This window comes from Epinephelus lanceolatus, chromosome 19 (genome assembly GCF_041903045.1).
Source record: "Epinephelus lanceolatus isolate andai-2023 chromosome 19, ASM4190304v1, whole genome shotgun sequence".
In the NCBI taxonomy this organism is placed as follows: domain Eukaryota; kingdom Metazoa; phylum Chordata; class Actinopteri; order Perciformes; family Serranidae; genus Epinephelus; species Epinephelus lanceolatus.
The window spans coordinates 39,660,108-39,667,907 of NC_135752.1; the positions used below are offsets into that span (position 1 = coordinate 39,660,108).

Below are 7,800 nucleotides of genomic sequence, written 5' to 3' on the forward strand. Positions count from 1 at the left end.
TACATCGTCGCTCTGTAGAAGGAAGCGTCACACCGCCAACTACTGGCCTGGCATGTATACTGCAGCGTTTTTGGTCATTTTTCAAAATGTTGTCGTCTAAACGCGGAACTTCTTTCAAAACAAAAATGAGAAATTATTCTGTTCTCAGTGGATCGTTTTTGTGTAAACATGTAAGGCAGAGGTCACCTCGTTGTTCAGGGAGTTTTTACCAGGAGCTGAATTATTCATGTCCAAAACAAACAGACCAGGTGATTAACACCAGGAAAAACACTAAATAAAGATGTTTCACATTTAAAAAAAATCCATGTTGTTCTGATGCCACATGTCGTAGAGGAGCTGCTAACTATGGTGGCTGATGTAAAAACACCAATGTCTCTATCTAGAGCCACAGTTTGGTTTGTCCGTTCTGGGCTACTGTAGAAACATGGTGGTGCAACATGGTGACTTCTGTAGACGAGGGCCTGCTCCCTGTGTAGATATAAACAGCTCATTCTGAAGTAATTAAAACACAACGATTCTTATTTTCAGGTGCTTAAACACTAAAGAAAACACACTGATTATATTATATTTCTGTCAATATATGGCCCTAAATCGTTCACACTGGAGCTTTAACTTCAGTAAAATATAAAATATTTTATTCACTGATGCATGAACATTCACCAGACATTTGATTTGTGTTGTTTTACGTAAACTTTGCTTTTAATACTTGTGCTTTTCTCCCCAAACAATTCTAAACGTGGTTAATCTGAACAAAATGTACTTTAAGTGTCAAAAAGTTTTTAAAAGAAAAGTCATCATGTTTTTTAAAGAAGAATCTCTGTTTGTAAAGTAGCCAGTGTTGCCGGGTAAAAATACTCCTGTACAAGGAAAAGTATCATCAGAAAAAGCTACATGATGCAGAAAAGACTCATTTAACAGTTTTACAAACTGTTGAGCAGTTTAATCTGTGACAAAGCACCATTTTCATGTAAAAGTGCACATGTGGTATTAAAAAATATAACAGTATATATCAACAGTAGAGGTACATGATGTAAAGGGAGCTGTACAACACTGTAAAAATACTCTGTTACAAGTTACAGTCCTGCATTAATGTTGCACAAGTAAAGTCTGTGATTACTATGAACAAAACGTACTTAATAAAGTGATCGTCTACTGCTGTAAAATGAGTCCTGTGAGAGTTGTTCCTGCTGTTACGTGTTTTAATGACAATTTATTTTACATTAGAGGCATTCAGCTGCTAGTGAGTCGAGCTGGAGCTCATTTTATCTTTCTTATAAACTGTCGGAGCCTTTATTCTGTAACAGAGGATCAAACCAGCTGATCATTTGTGTTGCACGAAAAATCTCAGTTTGTCATTTTGTTAACACTATAAACAATCAGTGCAGCACTTTTATTTGTAATAGAGTATTCTCACAGTGGTGTATGGCTTGTTTTGGAATATGTACCTCCTACTTTTAAACCTTAAAGTGCATTTTACTGATGATATGTACTTTTACCTCCTGAACAATGCTTTAGTCAGTCTTGGTCTTTGACTTGTAGTGGAGTATTTCCTGAAGGCATTCTCTGCAGTTTACCTTCACTTTTGATGTTGTGAGTAAACTGGGCTGATAATACTTGTGTACTTTTACTCAAACAGTGCTTTCAGTGCAGGACTTTGACTTGTAATAGAGTATTTTTACTCTGCAGTTCTTCTCTTCCAACACTGGTCACTTTACACATTTAAATTTTTCGCTTACAAAAATAATATTATGTTCTTTTAAACAGTGCTTTCAGTGCAGGACTTTAACTTGTAATTAAAGTATTTTTACAGTGTTGTGTGAATACTTAAGGAAGCTGATAGTACATCGGTACTTTTACCTGTAAAAATACTTTCAGTGCAGGACTTTTACTTGAGTATTTTTACAGTTGTACGACTACTTTAACATCAAGTACTTTTATTTTTGATACTTTAAGTTCATTTTGTTAACATTACATTGGTACTTTTACCTGTAACAATACTTTCAGTGCAGCACTCGGACTTGTGAAGGAGCATTGTCACCCTGCAGTTCGTCTCTTCAACACTGGTCATTTTACAAACTGAGATTTGAAGCTGAGGTTTGATGTTTGTTACACATTAGTTTAAACAACACACGAGACATTTTCTGTTTGACTTTGATACTCTGATATAATATTTTTCATGCAACATCTGTATGTATGTACTCTCTGTACCTTCCAGTGCAGGACTTTGACCTGTAATTAAGTATTTTTAGTGCAGTGTTTGTTACTTTTCCTCCAGTAAATCCTCTCTGCTAAGCTGTCTGACTCTGGACATGTTTCTGTATTTGGACTTTACTTTAACTGCTGCAGTGTGAAGCGTCTGAATGTTTGTGTCACATCTGTAAACCACAGCTGAATTGTCTCAACACACACACACACACACACACACACACACACACACACACACACAGAGGTAAAGCATTAAGCAGAGGACATGTCTCACACACAGCCTGCACTGTGTTTTAAGGTGGATTTTACCTGTGAGAGTCGGCGCACAGCTCTCTGGTAAACCCGGGGACGCGCAGTCAAAGCTGGAGGCAGCGGTTAGATCCGTCTGAATATTGTCCTCCAGTGAAGCTCATTAAAGAGCTGAACTTCCTGCAGCAGACGTGGAGCTCTCAGATTAACGCTTCACAGTGAGCTCATGTCTCGGTGTAACTCCACAGCTCCACAGCTCCACAGCTCCGGGACACAAAACGTGGGAACCGCTGATCTCATTGACGGTATTGTCTCAATCTACAGTCCAGAGCAGAAACGCCTTCAGTGGGAGTTTCCTCCCACACACCAGTAACACACCAGTTCACCCCCCACTCCATTAATACCCCGGTGCCATCTATTCATTGACTCCATTTTCACAGTGGCGCAATCCGGCCTCACGCACGGACCTCCCTCCTCCTCCTCCTCCTCCTCCTCCTCCTCCCCCGGGAACAGTGTGCTCTCCTCCCCCTCTGTCTTTGTTTCTCCTCCAGGAGCTGCAGGAGGAAACATTTTCTCTGCTTCAAACTCCTGCTGTGCCCGATCTGAGCACAGATTAACTATTGATCTGTATTTAATCATTACTCTCTGAGGTATGGAGGCTCATTCATGCCAACATATGGAAGGTTGTAAATGACTCCTGGTGACAGGCAGAGTTTTTACATTTATAAAAATGCTGCATATAAAACCTACATATATTATATTTTCTTTGGTGAATAGTAACTACACACATTTAATCAAGTAATGTTGCTTAAATACAATTTTGACGTTTTTACTTTTTTAAAATAAAACTTTATATTTCTGCATCTCAGAGGAAAATATTCTACTTTTTAAACTTCATTTGGTCCCTGAGGTTTTGTATGGGGTTAAAAAACTTATTCACAGGTCAATGTACGGAAACACATTAATGCCAAGAAAAACAAAAACATAAAGGAAAGTTAAGAAAAGTTACTCATTAAAAGTTTTTACAATAAGGAAAATACTGTATGAAATATACACATAAATATATTATTCTACTTTTCAGTGGTGGATAGTAGTTAAACACATTTAGCAAAACACAATGTACTTAAAGGGGAACTAATGTTTTCAACCTGGGCCCTATGTTCAGATCTCCTTTTGTCTAAATGAGTGATAGGATGTTCAATATGTGACATGTCTCCAGTATGAAGCTAGGGCTGACCTGCCTGCAGCCCGTGAGCGCGCGCTATATTAAATAATAGGGCACTCAGACAGCGTCAAACAACGTCAAAATACGTCCACTAAAAGTGCATTTTTTCCACACAGATAGGCTCGGATTTTTAGTATAATTATCTGACAACATAACGGAAAGGAGAAATGAACGTGTGTGTTTACCTTTAGCTGGATTCAGACATGTTCCTCTGCCTGTTGCTGCTCCCTCTCTCTCCTCGTCCGCTCTTCAGTTTCAATGAGCTCTGCGTCCGTGTACGTCCGTGTACTCCGTGTTCAAATAAACACGGGCGCTCATCAAATTCAAATGGCTCATCCAGATCCAGTTGGTCAAAATCGGGTAAAATTCAGCCATGACTACTCCAAACAGAGGAACTCCTCACGCTTGTGAGGTCACTCCAGCGGTAACTTCCTGCAACAACTCAAATCTCGCGAGACGTCAGATTTCAGAGCCAGACTTTCACTCTCTGAGTGTTTTGACTTGCCACAACAAACATGTCCGAATATTTACCTGATTTTGACCAACTGGATCTGGATGAGCCATTTGAATTTGATGAGCGCCCGTGTTTATTTGAACACGGAGTACACGGACGTACACGGACGCAGAGCTCATTGAAACTGAAGAGCGGACGAGGAGAGAGAGGGAGCAGCAACAGGCAGAGGAACATGTCTGAATCCAGCTAAAGGTAAACACACACGTTCATTTCTCCTTTCCGTTATGTTGTCAGATAATTATACTAACAATCCGAGCCTATCTGTGTGAAAAAAATGCACTTTTAGTGGACGTATTTTGACGTTGTTTGACGCTGTCTGAGTGCCCTATTATTTAATATAGCCCGCGCTCACGGGCTGCAGGCAGGTCAGCCCTAGCTTCATACTGGAGACATGTCTCACTCTTGTTTCATGTCTCTACGACATACGGGGCATGAGATATGCCCATTCAAAGTTTGACATTTCAATGGGTTGCTATAGCGCCCCCCTTTGGCCAGTTGATGTAATATTGCTTCATTGGCATCCTCCCATGACCCTCTACCACTGTGCCAAATTTCACATGGATTGACCAAGTCAGTGAGGAGAAAAACGTGGAACACACACACACACAGAGTTTTCATCATTATATAGTAAGATGAGATTTACAGGCCTACATATATATCAAAACACATTAATGCAAAAAACACAAAATCACTAAAGGTCGTACATTACACATGTGAAAACAAGTGTCTTTTATTACATCTTTTAGTGCTGAATAGGAACTAAGCACATTTACTCAAGTAGCCATACTAAAGCACAACTTTGACATATTTACTTACTTTATGCTACTTTATATTTCCACACATCTCAGAGAGAAATTTTGCACTTTTTACTGCACTAAAATGATCTGAAAGCTTGCAGACGCACAGTCGAAATACCAAATATAATCAACACATGAATTAAAATGTATTATCATACATGAAGCAGCATCTCGTTACAGAAATCATGACCTGGTTACTCAAGATAATCCACAGACATTGTTGTGAGCAGTTTAATGTAGGAACTATTTTCTTTCTACCGAACTACATCCGCCAAGCAAATCACTGCGCAGTAGGACGAGAGGCTCATGACATCACAAGATATAAATGTTATTGGCGTCCTCCTCGGCTGAGCTGTAACGTTAGCTAGCTCAGTGGTGCTAGGTGAGTTAGCAGTAGATATATGCTTTCTTCTATTAATACTTTTACCTAAACAAAGTTCTTCCTCCACCACTGATGTATTTGAATTCTTACTTTAGATCCCGTCACACAAATGTAGTGCGGAAAAAGGACAATATTTCCCTCTGAGGAGAAGTATAAAGTAGTGGAAGATGGAAATACTCAAGTAAATTACCTCAGACTTGTATTTAAGTACAGTACTTGAGTAACTTGTGACGTAATAAATAGTTACTCATATAAAAACTACAGAGATGAATGATGAAGCTGAAGTCAGTCTGTGGGCGGAAAACATGAGGAGAAAGTTTCTGTATCACTTTCCTGTGATCATAATCAGCTGTTTAGACGAAGCCTGGTTACATCACCACCCAGCACACACGCACACACACACACACACACACACACACACAGATGGACTCCATTGTGGATTCATTGGCAGATTGGCATAATGTGTGTTTGAGAGTGTCAGGCTGTGAACAATGGCTGTGAGTGTTTCTTTGCGGGTGTTTGTGAGTGCACAGCAGAGCTCAGCGCCCAGACAGAGAGCGTATTGTGTGATCCGTCCCACCACACACACACTTCTGCACGGCTGATCTTTCATTCGGCTGAATATCCAGTAAGTGTACAAATGCTGCGAGAGTCTCGTACGCCCACAAACATTACAGAAAGTCATGCTCTGAGACATTTGGCCTCTGAGTGACGAAGGAATCATGGAAAACAGTCATCCTTCAGAGGAGTCGATGTTTCTGTGCCCATTAGATTATAATATGTCCTCTGTGAGAGTGATGGTTGTGGCCTGATGGTGGCGCTAGATGAAAGGTCAGGAGGTCACTGTATTCCTCAGGAATGATCTTCTGAGGACAACGGTTTGTCAGCCAGATTAATAAAGTTGTTACTGTACGTTTCTGCAAAGGATAACGTTGGCATTTTTCAACCTGGACCATACTTCCTCGTGTAAACTGGTCAAAGAGACTCATGGGAACAACGGTTTTTGAAATTGGTCCAGTAGTACAACGAGCTGTAATGGAAGCACACAGGGCAATTAAACATTGTCACTGTATGTCCATTATAAGTGGTTATCAATGATATTTTTGATTATAAGTGTCTGTTTAACTTTCATTTGACCCGGTCTGTTTGTTATTGCCTCAATAAGTCTCCTTCTGAAACATCATGAGATGTCACTTATTGTGTTCTGGGAGCTCGGTCTCACTCCGAAATTGTTGAAATCCAGTGCTTGGGCAGTGACTTGCTGTTAGTCTGTTGCTGTCATAGTTTAACGGCGCCTGGTGGCATCAGGGGGAAACGCGTCAGGACAACGACGAAGGCTAAGGCGACGAAGGGCGGGTGGACGGGTCCAACGAATACTGACTTTCACCTGAGAGAGCGGTGTTTGCGTACTGTAAGATTTTAAAACCAAACCCTGTTCTTTTTCCAAAATCTAACCACAGCAAAAAATATAGTTTTTATACAGAGACATCACCGTGTTGAAAAGCAGTTGTATTTTGCTGAGCTATCGCTGCGTTTCCTGCCAGGATAGTGCCAAGAAAAGCTGGTATTTTAAGCCAAAACATGAACTTTTCTGAACCATGACCAAGTGTTTTTTGTGTCTAAATCCAACCACATTAACCACAGCCTTGTTGAAATGTGAAGTTTCAACATATCGGCTACATAATAAAGTACAAATGTAATGTATCTGTGGTTTGTAGGAACGTACAAAGCCTACATATCTTTTCTGGCGATTGGGTTGCCACTAGCTGTGTTCGAAACCGTCCTCTCACTCACTCACTATTCCCTATTTCGTGTTTACTATATAGTGCACTTCATGGGGAATGACTGAACGAGATTTCGGACACTAACTGAAATTTTCTGAACGTCATTGCATCAGTAGCTGCGCTGCATACTCCTGTGACGCAAGTGGACGCGCTGAGCATCATGTAAACAAACCGGGCACTTTGAGGATGATCGAACTGTATGGCAGTTGTACTTTTTGTCAATAAATTGTTGAAATGTCAACGGTGTGGACGTTTGGTTTTGTCAGCTATGGTTGTGTGTCTGCATTGTGAGCTGTAATAGCCCACGATAGTGCACAAGATACAAGCTACCTGGCTCGTGCAAGCTAAGTGGCTATTGCTAGCTCGTTACCGGCTAGCATCCGATTCGTTTCTTTTCTTTTTGTGTATTAAAATAATGATTCCGGTGATTGTTTGGATGCTGCTGACCGAAGTCCTGCTCCTCAGGCAAAGACAGAGGTGAAGGCAAACGTATCTTTGGCGTTTAAGGCGCCTTTTGTTGATGCGCCGACGTCAACTGGTAATTAGCCTAAAAAAAACTAAGCTAACATGCCAGCGGATATAAGCAAACTACTGGCTTGTTGCACCTTTCTTCTTCTCCTCTGGCAAAAGACGGCCGCATTGCA

At 40.6% G+C, this 7,800-nt stretch overlaps 1 protein-coding gene across 1 annotated transcript in view; it reads right to left on the reverse strand.

The window, feature by feature from the left end:
- Positions 1-2,941, reverse strand: part of LOC117269626 (fibroblast growth factor receptor 1-A-like) — a 29,569-nt gene extending 26,628 nt beyond the window's left edge. The window contains exon 1 of the mRNA XM_078161965.1: positions 2,515-2,941. The gene's annotated coding sequence lies outside the window, so the exon portion shown is untranslated. The remainder of the gene's footprint in view (positions 1-2,514) is intronic.
- Between the last annotated feature and the right edge of the window lie 4,859 nt (positions 2,942-7,800).